The sequence below is a fragment of the Equus przewalskii genome, unplaced genomic scaffold, assembly GCF_037783145.1.
Source record: "Equus przewalskii isolate Varuska unplaced genomic scaffold, EquPr2 ChrUn-1, whole genome shotgun sequence".
In the NCBI taxonomy this organism is placed as follows: Eukaryota; Metazoa; Chordata; class Mammalia; order Perissodactyla; family Equidae; genus Equus; species Equus przewalskii.
The window spans coordinates 202,002-216,646 of record NW_027228758.1 but is presented as its reverse complement, the minus strand read 5'-3'; the positions used below and the strand labels follow the sequence as shown (position 1 = coordinate 216,646).

Here is a 14,645-nt window from a genome sequence, read left to right as displayed (position 1 = left end):
GTGGCAGTGGAGGTGGCTTGAAGGCCATGCCACCCACTTGCCAGCCTCGCTCTCGGGTGCTTCACCCCCACCTCCTGGCCCCACTCCCGCTTCGAAGCCCAGCGTTGGGCCCTTTCTCTTGCTTCCCCCCAACCCCGAAACCTGTCTTCCTGTCAGGGCTCCTGTGCCAGCCCTGTCATTTTCCTCCACTGCCCTGTCCCTGTCATCTCAGACCCCTTGCCCTATACCTTCTGCTCTCACAGCGATCTGGAAACTGCCTTCAGAGGAATAACTCCAATTACTCTGGCTTCTCCTTGCGACTAAAAGCTCTATGAGGGCTCACGGTGCACCCCAGCTGCCTGCACAGGCCTGGCATCTGTCCAACAAAAGTTCCTCGAGCACGGACCACGTGCTGGCACCACGCTGGGCTTTGAGGACGCAGCTGTGGACAAGCAGACGTGGGGCCTGCCCCCCGGAGGGCTCAGTCCAGTGGGAGGTACAGAAAACAAACAACTTAAAAAATGACATTGTACAACCTAAACACGTACCACTTTTATTTGTCAATCGTACCTTAATAGAGCTGGGAAAAGATAAAATAAACACGTAAGTCAATCTAAGCGCGTCACACATGGTGGTGGTGCCATGAATGAGGAGGACATTGAAGCCCGGAGACACAGCCAGGAGCCGCACGTGAGGAGTGCACTTCGGCCCCACCTCCCAGCCTGCAGGCTGGGCTGGGCTGCACCACCTGAAAATAACCTTCATGATATCCTGTCCTAAGCTGACCTCTCATTTGTTTCCCTTGTATTAATCTTGTCTCCCTAATAAAAATAATAATAATGATAATAATAATAATTTTCATGCATTAAATGGCTACCATGTGACAGGCAATATATTCAGAACCTTAACTTATTGCCTCATTTTAATTTTTATCCCCACTTTAAATATAAGGAAACTGACATTCAGATTAAATAACTTGTTAAAAGCCACACAGCTAGCACTGATAGAGGGTCTGTGTCTTACACTCCTTCATGGCCCCATGGCCAGGGGTCTCCAAGATCTTACAAAAGGGGCAGAGAGCCAGTGGCTGGCCCCGTGGCCGAGTGGTTAAGTTGGCGTGCTCCGCTGCAGGCGGCCCAGGGTTTCGTTGGTTCGAATCCTGGACTCGGACATGGCACTGCTCATCAAACCACGCTGAGGCAGCGTCCCACATGCCACAACTAGAAGGACCCACAAAGAAGAATATAATACAGCTATGTGCCGGGGGGCTTTGGGGAGAAAAAGGAAAAAAATAAAATCTTTTAAAAAAATTAAAAAAAAAAAAATGGGGCAGAGAGCCAAGTTAGTGGGGAAGACCAGACCCAGAAGCACAGCTCTGTCCCCAGGCCTCTGCTGGGTCCAGCAAGAGTGGGGTTGGCACCTTTCCCGCCCTTGGAGAGCTCCTGCCCTGTGCTTAGAGGCACCTCTCTGCACCTGGCAATGCCCCGTCAGGAGCACAGGGACCTGCTCTGTTCTCCAGGCCATGCCACCCCCTCCCCGAACCTGTCACTGTCTTCGCCTCTTGTCTCTCTACCTACCTGCCCTTCCATCAAGTTCTGCCCACAAGGGCACCAGGGTCAAGCCACCCTGGGCCCTTCTCTTCTCGTCAAACAAGGCTGTTTTCTCTAAGACACATCTCTGGGGTCATCCCACCATCTCTCGGTCCTCAGACCCATTTCCGTTTAGCTCTGGATTTAGTCTGATAAACAACTCCACCCCACGTGCTACAGACTGATCCATCTAACAATCGTACCAGCTCGTTAACACTGCATTTATAGGCGAGGGGCTTTCACCTCCACCTGGAGTCAGGCTCTAGCCCCTCTGATGGCTGGGCTGGGCCCTGTTTTTACTCCATCAAGGGTCCCGGGCAGGGCCTCCTGTTCTCTATAGTCCATTCTTCCCCAGGAGGAAGAGGTATTTTTTTTCTTACTTTTTAATTCAACTTTTTGTTTAGTTGTAATTTGCATAAAGTAAAATGTACCTCTTTTAAGTGCACAGTTTGATGAACTTTGACAAATGTACAGACTCACATAGCCACCACCCCGATCAGATTTAAAATCTGTCCATCACCCTGAGAACTCCGTCATGTCCTCCTCTACCCCGAACCATTCAGCGGGAACCCCAGTCTCCCCTAACACTGGACGAGGCTGCTTGGACCAACACCACCGCTGAAAACAAGTAAAATGGACAGAGAGGATACTAAAACATTTTCCCTAAAAAACAAGAGCTAACACGAGAGTCAGTAAAGCAGAATGAAACAACCAGGCTGAATTGAGGGGAAAATAAGGAAACCCCAGAGTCAGAGACTGAAAGTTTGCCCTGAGGGTGTTCGCTGATCCCAGTAAATTTGAACTCTTGGTGCCTGCAAGGGCAAGGGGGACGCGTCCTGAAGCGAAGCTGAAGCTCAGGGCTTGAAAAGGTGGAGAGGTATTCTCCTCCACAAGCAAGGACCCCAAAGGACTATGCTCTGAGGGTAAAGCCAAACTGAGATTAAACCAACTGGTAACAATTCGACAGTTCTCATCAGTGTGTCCTTCTGGCAACCTTAATAGCTTGAACTTGGTTTAAAGTGTTTCCAGATCAGTACTGCCTACAAGTGCTTGGCAAAAGCAAAAAACAGAACAAAACAAAAAATGAAAACATTTCTCTGGAGGAAGGCACTCTCATCCCCCATGTCTCAAATGGCTTTTCAAGTATGATGAGCAGCAAACAAAAAATAACCAAATATGCCAGGAAACAGAGACCATGAGCAAGAACCTACAGATACGACAGACAAGGGAAACCAAACAGCAAAAGCTGCAGATTTTGTATTTATCAGACACAAACTACAAAACAATCATGATTACTATGTTTAGAGAAATAAAAGACGTACTTGAAAATGTTTATAGTTAATAAGAAATTGTAACAATTGATTTACATTTGGAAAAAGGCCAAATTCAACTTCTAGAAGTAATAATTCAATTAATGAAAATAAAATCTCCAAAGATGCAACTGGAGAAAATTCGTGAACTAGAAGATAGAAGTAATTATCTAAAACTTAGCACAGAGGAACAAAAACATGGAAACTATAAAAGAAAACTTAAGAGCCGTAGAGGACAGAGTGCGAAGAGCCAACATAAGTCCAAGGGGAGTCCCAGAAACACAGAGGAGACACTGCGTCAGAGCCAATAGATAAACAGGTAACAGTTGACAACTTCTGAGCTGATGAGAGATAACAGCTCACAAATTCCAGAAGGCAAATTAATCACAAGCAGGAGAAACAAGCATCCACAGCCAGACACAGCAGTTTAAAACTATGGTAAATCAAAACACAAAGAAAAATATTAAAGACAGATTACCTTAAAAATTTTTTTTCAATATGCTAAAATAACCGCCCACCTAGAATTCTTTTCTCAGAGAAAATACATTTTAAGAATGAGGGTGAAATATAGACACTTTCAGGTGATAAAAATAACTTAAAAAACAAACAAAAAATGAAGGGTGCTACCAGTTGATTCTCACTAAAGGAAATTCCACTCTTTAGGCAGAAGCAAAATGACCCCAGAGGGAAGGTGTGAGAGGCAAGACAGAGCGCAGAGCAAGTGCAGTGGCAAGTACATGAGTAAACCTAAATGAACATTGACTGCAGAAAACAGTCCTAGTAATGCCCTGAGAGGCCTAAAAGTAAACGACATCATGGTGTCTTAGATTTACACTGTCCCAACTGCGAACTCTGATATTGCCTCGAACTTAATCCCGTCATCTTCTTCTGCATCTAAATAAATGGCAACTGCATCTCATCAGTTGCCCAGATGTCCGAGTTCTCTCTGTCCCCTCACCTCTCACACCCGGTTCCTTAGCAGGGTCATGTGAGGTCTGTGGCAGTGTGTGTGTGAAGCTGGCTCAGCCTGGCGAGCAAGAGCCAGTTGTAAAACTTTTAGAAGTCTTGCGAGCCAGTTGAAATCCTTTTGGTAGCTGGTAATCAGCCATATTAGGAATATTTTACACCATGGAAATCAGCTCCCCACCCCCACCCAAGAGCTAGTTGTTAAACCTTTACCAGGCACACCACTGGGTTTACCTACAAAATACGTCCAGAATCTGATCACTTGTCACTACTTTCAAAGCCACCCCCCGGGCCCAGCCACCATCATCTCCTCCCCCAGATTATCGCAGTCGCTTCTTAAAGGGTCTTTCAGCTTCTCTTCAGTCTGGTCTCCACTCAGCAGCCGGCGTGATCCTGTCACTCTAATGGCTTCCAGTCTCACTCAGAGTAAGACCCAAGGCCCTAGGCATTCTGGCCTCCCCTCCTCAGCCTCTGAGCTCCCTGCATTCCAGTCCTCCCATGCGCACCCTCTTCCCGTCACTCCTGCTCCCTTCCCTCTCAGCCACTCTAGTGCTGTCCTTGGGCCTCAGGGCCTTTGTACTTGCTGCTCCCTCCTTCTGTGTTCTTCCTACGGGTGTGTCTGCATGCTCCCTCCCTCCTCTCCTCCTTATCATCTTTCACCTTTTCAGTGAGGTGGTCTCTGGCCACCCTCTCTAAAATTGAAATACCTGCACAAAACTTCTCCTTCTTTTTTTGTTTTTCTCCCCAAAGCCCCAGCACATAGTTGTAGGTCCTTCTAGTTCTGCTATGTGGGACACCACCCCAGGGTGGCCTGACAAGTGGCGCTAGGTCCGCGCCCAGGATCCGAACCGGCGAACTTGTTTTCATTTTATATGTGGAAGGATCGCTGACAGGAAAGATGGCGTAACTACACAAACATCTTTTCAATTAGCACCAGAGATCAGCAGGGTGCTGCTCTCTCCTCAAGGCTTTGTCCATCTACCACCCTGGAAGCTGTGTTGAAATTGGAGAAAACACCCCTGTGGTTGACAAGACAGTCCTAAGCAATGTGCAGGACACTGAGAAGGGGCAGACAGTAAAACAAGGATGGGCTGGAAATGTGACTGTGCTTTTGATGGTGGAAATTAAATCTAAGCGTTAACTCTTTAACTCCCTAGATGAACCAAAGATGCCATCGAAGTCGAGTGTGCAAACTTAACCACTCGGCCTCGGGGCCGGCCCCTGCACAAAACTTCTCAAACGACTTTTCTGCTTTCTTTTTCCCCTTAGTAGTTATTACTAACACGCTACAAATTTTTCAAATTTATCTGTATGGTATGTCTCTTCAGTTAGAGTATAAGCTCCATGAAGCTGGGGTTTTGTCTGTTTTTGTCGACTTACGTCCCATACCCCAAACTAAGTCTGACGTGTAGGCACCCAACAAAGAATTCCCCATCCACTCCCTGTGGTGACCCACCCGGGGATATTTGAATGTCTTATTTCAGTTGAGGAGGGCAGGCCTCCTAGCTGGCATGAGAGGTAATGTGTGGGCCCAAGTCTGCAGACTGGCAGCCTGGAGTCAAGTCTAGCCCAAGAATGTGTTTTATTTAGCCCACTAGACATTTTAAAATAAATTAAATTAATTGCCAACATTAAAAAATGAGAAATTTCACATTTTAAAAATCCAGATTTCCAGCTTCTCTGGAAAAATCAGAAGATCTCTCAATCCTGGGGCTGCACTCCCACCTGGCAACAATCAGCAGGCCCCACCCGCCCCCGCAGTCCCGGGCTGTGTCTTTGGTTGTGTGTGTCTGCCCAAGGGCAAGGTCAGGAGCGGGACCTCGGAACAGCTGCACTTCCCACTGGGATGGAGAGAAGGGAGAGAGCTCTGAGCCCCGAGGCCGCGGCTGTGCAGGGCCGTCCAGCTCCCTCCGTGAGGGCTGTTGTGGTCTCTGTGCAGGCGGCCCTGGCTGAGGGTCGCACCCAAATACGCCACACACATCATGCTGCCTCTCAGATAACAGCCAGCTCCCAGGCAGAGCAAGCTCCTCAAGCGCTCCCTGTCCGCAGTGCCCAGGGATCCCTCCCCAGCCTCCTTCCTGCCACGTCTGGTCTATCAGGCTGTCTCAGGGGCAGAGTCCTGGGGTCTGTGGCGTTCCCCTCTGACAAGGCTCCACTGTACTGGGCCCTGAGGCTGTGTCAGCAAAGCCTGGCGGATTGATGCCAGGAGGTAATCTACAGGATTCTGTGCAGGCTGGGCCCAGGAGAGCCAGCCCAGGGCCGTGGCTCCTGCCCGCCCACAGCGCCTAGCAGAGCTGCCAGTCGAACGCCCTGTGGCTCCTGCAGGGCTCCTTGCCCGAGACCAGAAAGGCAGGAGTGTGGCGAGGGGTCACCGATCGCCCAGCCCATGGTGGGTTTTGGGTGGAAATGCAGACCATTGCTGGGAGGCTTCAGGAATGTGAGGGGAGGCCGCAGGAACGCCAGAGGAGGGGGACAGAGGGACGGAGGGACGCCAGAGCTCAGGGCTTCCACAGGCTGCGTCTGTGCGGCTCAGAAGCCCAGCTCTGAGTAATCCTGTGCTCGCTTATTAGCTGTTGCCTGAGGCCAGTCCCTTCACCTCTTTGAGCCTGGTCTCCTCTTCTGGGAAGAGGAGCTATCTACCCACTTTCCAGTGTTGTGAGAGTCACATGAAATCGTGTGACGATCATCGATTTATTTAAGGAGAGGATCGGGTTATGAGTTCCTGCTTGTGTGGCAGACACTGTTCTAAGCCCTTTACACGCACTGACTCGTCCAGTCCTCACACCGGCCCGGGGAGGTAGGCGCTACCATTAGCCCCGTTTTATGGATGAGGAAGCTGAGGCACAGTGAGGTGGGGGAACTTGCGTGTACAGGCTCAGTCTAGAGTTCAGGACCCTTTTAAGCTCTTGGTATATCACTTCCTGGAAAACAACGCTGGGACAGCCCTAACATCTACACTGCTACTTTACAGCTTTAAGAACACCTCACCAGGTAAAGCAGACCCGGATCATAAACCACTGACAACCGAGGAGGAAAGTCAGGGATGCTACCCTTGGGGGTAAGGACAAAATGACGGGAGTGGAAGAGTCACCGTGACTCCACGTTCAGGTGCCATCGGCTCTTGAGATCATTCTGGAAAGAGTCCTGGAAGAGTGTAGGACTCCACAGCTGTCTGGGTGAGGGGCGGCTGCCCTGGCAGGCTTGGGGGGCAGGGAGCACGTTCACTGTCCCTCAGGAGCCGGGAGTGTTCAGGGACACCCCCCTTTCTCTGGAGGGATTCAGAGCAATGCCCTCAGGGTCCTCCCAGCCCCTCCTGACTTGTGCTCATTAGCAAGTCTCTGTGAAAAGCCCTGCGAAGGATGCATTTAAACAAATTTAGTTACAGAGTAAACAAAGGACCTCCTTTTAAAGAATAACTTTGCTCGAATGGGGACCGCTGTAGAAAATACTGGACATGCGGTCACTGTGTGGAAAGGCTGTGAGTCTTCAGGCCGGCAGGAAAACTCAGAGCACTATTACCTCTGTCCCCTGTTGTTACCTCCTCTTCTGCCCGTCCTCCAAAGCCAGGCCGTCCTCTGCTCACTGCCCTGGGGCAGCGTCGCATGAGCAGAGCAAAGTCACTCTCCCCCTTGACAAGATAACTTAGATTAGGCAAAAGATTTAGGAGAGAAATATAAGGTTCCCTGGCCCCTGTCCAGAGTCACACTTCCTAAAACCCAGATGGACGGCACTGCGGGGGACAAGAGAACATAGACATTGACGAGCTTTGGAGAAGCCGGCCCTGCACCCATCTCTTCACTCGGTGACCAGGCGGAGCCCCAGGGAGGGTGAGATACCAGGGAGATAGGAGGGATCCAAGAGCAGGGGATCCGGGCCTTCCATCCTGGGGCAGCTCCAGGAGGCAACAAGGCTGCAGACAAGAAACACTGCGTGGAACATCTAGGCAGGTAAGGGCCACATGGAATCTCCTGTTTGCTCCAGCACAGGGTGGAGCTGCAGAATCATCCAGGAGAGTCAGAGAAGTAACAGAGAGCCATCACCCTTAAGGGACCACGGGGCGGGACAAAGGGCTAACCCACACCCTGAGAGGCCACCCACTGAGACCAGGGCAGCAGAGGTCTCAGAGGAGGCCTCTGCACACAGGCAGCATTAGAACCAGATCTGGGCTGCTCTGCCCCAACGCTAGACACCCCCTGGGGAAGGGTGTTGTTCCTGAAGATTCTGCCAGCCCAACTGAATGAAAAGTTGAAATAGAAATTAAAGAAAATGGGGCCGGCCCCGTGGCCGAGTGGTTAAGTTGGCGCGCTCCACTTCGGCGGCCCAGGGTTTTACCGACTTCGATGTGGATCCTGGACGCAGACATGGCACCCCTCATCAGGCCATGCTGAGGTGGCGTCCCACATAGCACAACCACAAGGATCTACAACTAGAATATACAACTATGTACTGCGGGACTTTGGGGAGAAGAGGAAGAACAAAAAAGATTGGCAACAGATGTTAGCTCAGGTGCCAATCTTTAAAAAAAAAAGAAATTAAAGAAAATAAAGAAAATAAGAGAAAGTCACACTTCTTGTACACATAAGTTTGTGAACAAAGATTATAAAATTAAAATCATACTTATGTATAGATTTAACAAATTGACTTTTAAAAAACTGGGACTTTCTGAGAAAATATAAGACAGGTGGTCACTGTACTACAAATCTGAGGTTTTAGATGCCTTTTAAAAGAAGAGGGGCCGGCCCCGTGGCTGAGTGGTTAAGTTCACGTGCTCTGCTTCGGCGGCCCAGGGTTTTGCTGGTTCAGATCCTGGGCACGGACATGACACCACTCATCAGGCCATGCTGAGTGGCATCCCACATGCCACAACTAGACGGACCCACGACTAAAATATACAACTATGTACTGGGGGATTTTGGGGAGAAGAAGGGAAAAAAAGAAGATTGGCAACAGATGTTAGCTCAGGTGCCAATCTTTAAAAAAAATTTTTTTTTAAATAAAAAAGAAGAAGAAAAAATTATTCCAACCCCACTCCCTCAAAAAGAAAAAACCAAACAGGAAAAAGAGGGTTATTGTAGTGCTAGCAGTCATTTTCCAAATATTTCACAGAAAAAAAAAACCCTCTTGAATCTAGTCATTCATTCATCTCAGGCAACTATGGAAAAGCTGGAAGAATTTAGCAATGAAGAGTGAATTTACCAGAACAGGGGCTGGGGATGGAAAATATTTTGCAACTTCCTAGCTGTCGCCACCTCACTGGTGTAATGGGTCACGAACGCGGTGTTTTGGTGGCTGCTGGTGAAGGAGCCCAGAGGAGGCTCCAGACGCAGGCTCCGCTGACCTTTGGGTATGTAACGTCCCTGCCGCCCTGGTGTCTGGAGCAGCCGCCTCACGCCCTCCTCTGAAGGGCGTCCTGGAGCGCCCTGTACCCGCCCTGGCGTTTGTGAGGTGGAGCCATGGAACCTTCTGCTGACAGGGGCCTCCCACTGGGGTGGGCTTCAAACAGGACTTGGAAAGACTCCTTGCTGAGAAACAGGGGGACCCCTGATTGCCCGCTCACTATCTTGACATCTCAAAGGAGAAAGGGGTTTGGCTGGCTACAGGAGAGGGGATTTCTGTAGACATCAGGGAACATTTTAATTAATTAATTAATTACTTTTGTGAGGAAGCCTGGCCCTCAGGTAACATCTGTTGCCAATCTTCCTCTACTTTGTATGTGGGATGCTGCCGCAGAATGGCTTGTTGAGCTGTGTGTAGGTCTGTGCCCAGGATCTGAACCCACGAACCCCAGGCTGCCGAAGCAGAACACGTGAATTTAACCTCTACACCACTGGACCAGCCTCTCAAGGAGCAATTTTAGATCGTCTGGACCAAACAGTACTGCCTCATGTCCCTAGGGGAAATGGGGGACATAACTGGCCCTCGGTGGTAGGAGTCAGGTCAGACTGTGTGGAGGCAGGTGAGACCATGCAGAGGCAGGTGAGGTGGTGTGGAGGCAGGTGAGGTGGTGTGGAGGCAGGTGAGGTGGTGTGGAGGCAGATCAGACTGTGTGGAGGCAGGTGAGACCATGTGGAGGCAGGTGAGACCATGTGGAGGCAGGTGAGACCGTGTGGAGGCAGATCAGACTGTGTGGAGGCAGGTGAGGTGGTGTGGAGGCAGGTGAGACCGTGTGGAGGCAGGTGAGACCGTGTGGAGGCAGGTGAGACCGTGTGGAGGCAGGTGAGACTGTGTGGAGGCAGGTGAGACTGTGTGGAGGCAGATGAGACCGTGTGGAGGCAGGTGAGACGTGTGCAGGCAGATCAGACTGTGTGGAGGCAGGTGAGACCATGTGGAGGCAGGTGAGACCGTGTGGAGGCAGGTGAGGTGGTGTGGAGGCAGGTGAGGTGGTGTGGAGGCAGGTGAGACCGTGTGGAGGCAGATCAGACTGTGTGGAGGCAGGTGAGACCGTGTGGAGGCAGGTGAGGTGGTGTGGAGGCAGCTCAGACTGTGCGGAGGCAGGTGAGACTGTGTGGAGGCAGGTGAGACCGTGTGGAGGCAGGTGAGACCGTGTGGAGGCAGGTGAGACTGTGCGGAGGCAGGCGGCTTGCTTGGTTCATGCCATCACAGAGTTTTGTACTTTTCAAATGTCTTCCACTTTCAAATGCACCCACACCCACACCCACACCCACACAGGCATACATTTTTGCTCTCTCAAGTCTTTAAATGGTGCCCCACTCCTTTAAAGGCAGCTTTTCTCTTTAAGCCTTCCTTGAAGAATTTTCTCCTGCCTTGTGAGGTAAGAGGTTGAGGCTGGAAGAGCAGTTTCTGTCACTAGAGCAGAGAAATGGGCAGAACAGAGAAGACGACGAGCTAACCTCTGTCCCAGGGTCTCTTATCAAATTTAGGAACATTTCTGAACTCACTAGCGTCGTGTCCCTCCTCCCGCCCCCGAGTGGGAGTGGAGAACAGAAGTGCCCTGGGTCAAGGCTGTCCAGCCCTGTTTCCCCGTCTCCCCAGCTTCTTGTCTCCCAGATAAAGAGCCCAGGAGAAAGTCAGCGTGTGACGACAGAGCTAACCACGCAGTGTGAGTCTAAGCAACACCGGATGTTTTCCAGCACTTGCTGTGCCAGGCCAGTGATATGGTCTGACTTATTTAATTCCTCCAGCAGCCCTGTGAGGTAGGGACAATTATTAGCTCCATCCTTCAGAAGAGAAAGCCCAGTCTGACAGGATGAAGGAGCTCACCTAAGGCCGTACATCTGCTAAGAGGCAGGTTGAGATTTAGACCAGGTCCATCTGACTCCAGAGCTACAGTCTTAACTGCTAGACTCTGCCGTTTCCTAGGGGAATGCATCACTTTAAAGCTGGGAGAGAACGAGACTAGTGCATGAAAAGAGGGGCAGTGAAGAATCTATTTTAAAACCGCAGATGGCATCTTAGGGGAGGTTGAAGTTTCCATTGTAGAAGACAGTGATGCTGTCCCCGTGTTCGGCAAATACAGACTTGGAGGTCATGGCTGCAAAAAGCTTGTGGCAAAGGGCAGTTGGAGTAAATGAGTTGGGAGGTATGGAATGCACTAACAGCTTCCTCTAAAGAAAGGGGGGAGCTTGCCTCCTCCTCCCTTGTCCCAGCTCCAGTTCCAAGCTCTCTGACTCCCAGGCCTTCTGTGGAGGCATGCTCCCTGCCCTGTCCAGCCCCACCAAAGCCCGGGCCCAACCCAGTGTCTTCCAGGGAAATGGCAGGGGGGGACGGAGCCTGAGATGACAGCTCCATGGGGAGCTGCCGAGGCTGCCCTGTCTCCAGAAGCCAATGGAAGAAACGAAAGAAAGAGGAGGAGAGCCCAGCCCTGCCCCAGTGGAAAGTGGGGCTCCCTGTCCAGTCTGTCAGCGGGAACTTGCCCAAAGTTTTATTCCTCCCCAAAGAGTCTGAAGGGACTTGCCGTGGGGGGGAGTGAGGGAGGGTGGTTCAGGAATCTCTAGGGGGTAGATATTTTGGTGAAAGATTGAGCAAGACCAACCACCTGCCTAGGAGACAGGCCTGGCTTCAAACAGGGGTGGCTGCTGGGATCCCTAAGTATGTTCTGAGGGAGCTGGGAGGAAGCTGCAAGCTTACTTATTACATGACTTGAAAGTTCCAGAACATCACTTCTGCCACATTGTACTAGGCAAGCAAGCCATTAAGACCGACTCAGGTCTCAAAAGGTGCAGCAGCGAAGATTTGTGACCATCTTTATCTACCACACACCCCCACCTGCCAGAGGAGGAAATGAGCCGAGTGGCACCTGACTGCTTCCAGGTCGGATAGTTGTTAGAAACTGTTAGTCTCCTATTGCTGTCATAACAAATTGCCACAAGTTTATTGCTTAAATAAACAAATTTCTCCTCTTCCAGTTCTGGAGACCAGAAGTCTGAAATGTCTTACAGGCGGAAATCAAGGTGTCAGCAGGGCTGGTGGCTTCAGGCGGCTCCAGAGCAGAATCCGTTCCTTGCCTCTTGTGGCTTCTAGAGGCTGCCTGTGCTCCACAGCTGTGGCCCCATGCTCCGTCTTCAGAGCACACACTCCAACCTCTGCTCGGTCATCACACCATCTCTCCTCCTCGCTGACATTGGCCCTCTCGCCTCCTGCTCACAAGGACCCTTGTGATTCCATTGGGCCCACTTCGATAATCGGGATCATCTCTCCATCTCAAGATCCTTAACTTAATCCCATCTGCAGTGTCCCTGTGCCAGGTAAGGTCACATCTTCACAGGTTCTGGGGACTAGGCCTGGATGTCTTGGGGGGTCCATTATTCTGTCTACCACAGACACTGAGCCAGACCTGGAACACAGACTCCCAGCTCATGAGATTCTTTCTGTGATGGCATGAGCACAGGGCTATATCAGTTATTTATTGCCTCAAAAATGCAGCATAACTGACCAACCCCCAAATTTAGAGGCTTAAAACCGTAGCATTCCTTCAGCTCACACACTCGCAGGGTGCTGGGCCGTTCTTCTCCTCCCCCTGGACTTGCTCCTAGGTTAGTGGGAGGCTCTCTTTCACTGGGGCAACTGAGGCAAACCGGCTCCTTTTCGAGCATCTCGTTTCCTCCAACGGGTTAGCCCAGGGTTGTTTTTACGTCAAAGGCAGAAGTGCAGTGGCCCCGGGAATAATGTGCAAGTACCTTTTAAAGCCTCTGCTCAACTTACATCTGCTAACACCTGTGGGCCGAGGGAAGTCATCTGGTCGGGGCAAGTCAGGGCGGGGAAGGTGCTTGAAGGTTTCATGGCAAAGGGTGTGGATACAGGAAGAGTTAAAGAATTAGGGCTGCGAATTTATTTTCCTCTTTATCTCTGGCACCCTGTGACATGGCAGTTTCAGTTCCGGGTGCCAGTGAACACCAAATTCACCAGTGACCATTTGTTCTGGGTTGGCAAGGCCCAGAGATGTTGTGGCAGCCTGTTTTCCAGGGGCCCTGCCTCTGTGTTGACCCCATCCCACCAGCTCTTCCTACAACGTGACTGGAACTCCTCCCACAGAGAGTGGGGTCTACGTTTCCTCCCCCTTGAATTGGGGGGACTGGGGATTGCCCTGACCAATAGAGCACAACGGAAGTGATACCCTGTGACTTCCAAAGCTTAGGTCATACAAAAGGATTCACTTCTGTCTGGCTCTCACTATCTCAAGATGCTCACCTTTGGAACCCAGCCACCACGTTGCAAGGAAGCCCAGGCCCCATGGAAAGGTACGCTTGAGGAAGAAACAAGCCCGCCCCGCAACAGCCAGCACCAACTTGCCAGCCATGTGGATAGGAAGTGGATCCTCCAGTCCCAACCAAGCCTCCAGATACTGCAGCCTTGGCTCACATTTGACCACAGCTTTATGAGAGCCAGAATTACCCGCCAAGCCTCTTCCAGATCCCTGATGCTTAGAAACAGTGAGAGGTAATAAATGATTATTGTTGTTCTAAGTCACTAATATTTGAGACGATGCAGCAGTGGGTAACTATTGTTGACCCGTGTGTGAGGCTTAGGATAGAATAAGAAGAAACCCCTTCTGGGACCTTAAGGAGTCCACAGTCTCTAGGTGAGCAAGCAGATGCTAATGGAATCAACAGCAATCTGTGTTTCAGTCCATTGGGGCTGCTGTGACAGAATACCACAGACTGGGTGCTTAGAAACAACAGAAATTTATTTCTCACGTTTCTGGAGGCTGAGAACTCCAAGATCAAGTTACTGGCAGATTTGGTGTTTGGTAAGAGCTCATTTCCTGGTTCATTGTCTTCTCACTGTGTCCTCATTGCAGAAGGGGCAAGGGAGCTCCCTGGGTCTCTGTTATAAGGGCACTAATCCCATGCACCAGGGCTCTGCCCTCATAACCTACTCACCTCCCAAATGCCTCACGTCCAAACACCATCATGTTGGGGGTTCAGATTTCAACATATGAATTTTAGCGGGACGTGGACATTCCGTCTATTGCAATATAGAAAGTATTTAACACAGTCAGGAGATACCAGGGCTGCTAAGAGGAAGGGTGGGCCAGACATATGGTGACCATATTTTCCCTACTCAAAATTGGGATAATTGACTAATGGTAGCCCATTGTCGCTTGGAATTGGAACATAATATTTAGATCACTTTGTCGCTCTTTTTGGAAATCGTTCTGTCCCGCTGGGGCTTGGTGAGGTCAGGAAGGGCTGTCTGCGCTGACGGCTACTGTGGGGGGAAATGTGACTGGTGCACGGATGCGTCCAGCCTTTGCCCCTCCCCTGCGTCAGAAAGGGGGCTTTACCCATCGTCTCTTCCCCTCCTCTCTCAAGGGAGGGTCTGACCTTGCCAGACTGCGTAT

General features: G+C 50.6%; 1 long non-coding RNA gene across 1 annotated transcript; it reads left to right on the top strand.

The window, feature by feature from the left end:
* Positions 1–7,691: 7,691 nt before the first annotated feature.
* On the top strand, positions 7,692–13,771 carry LOC139081775 (uncharacterized). Its single transcript, XR_011537068.1, has 3 exons — positions 7,692–7,791; positions 12,211–12,549; positions 13,485–13,771. It is a non-coding gene; the product is annotated as an uncharacterized lncRNA (long non-coding RNA).
* The last annotated feature ends 874 nt before the right edge of the window (positions 13,772–14,645 follow it).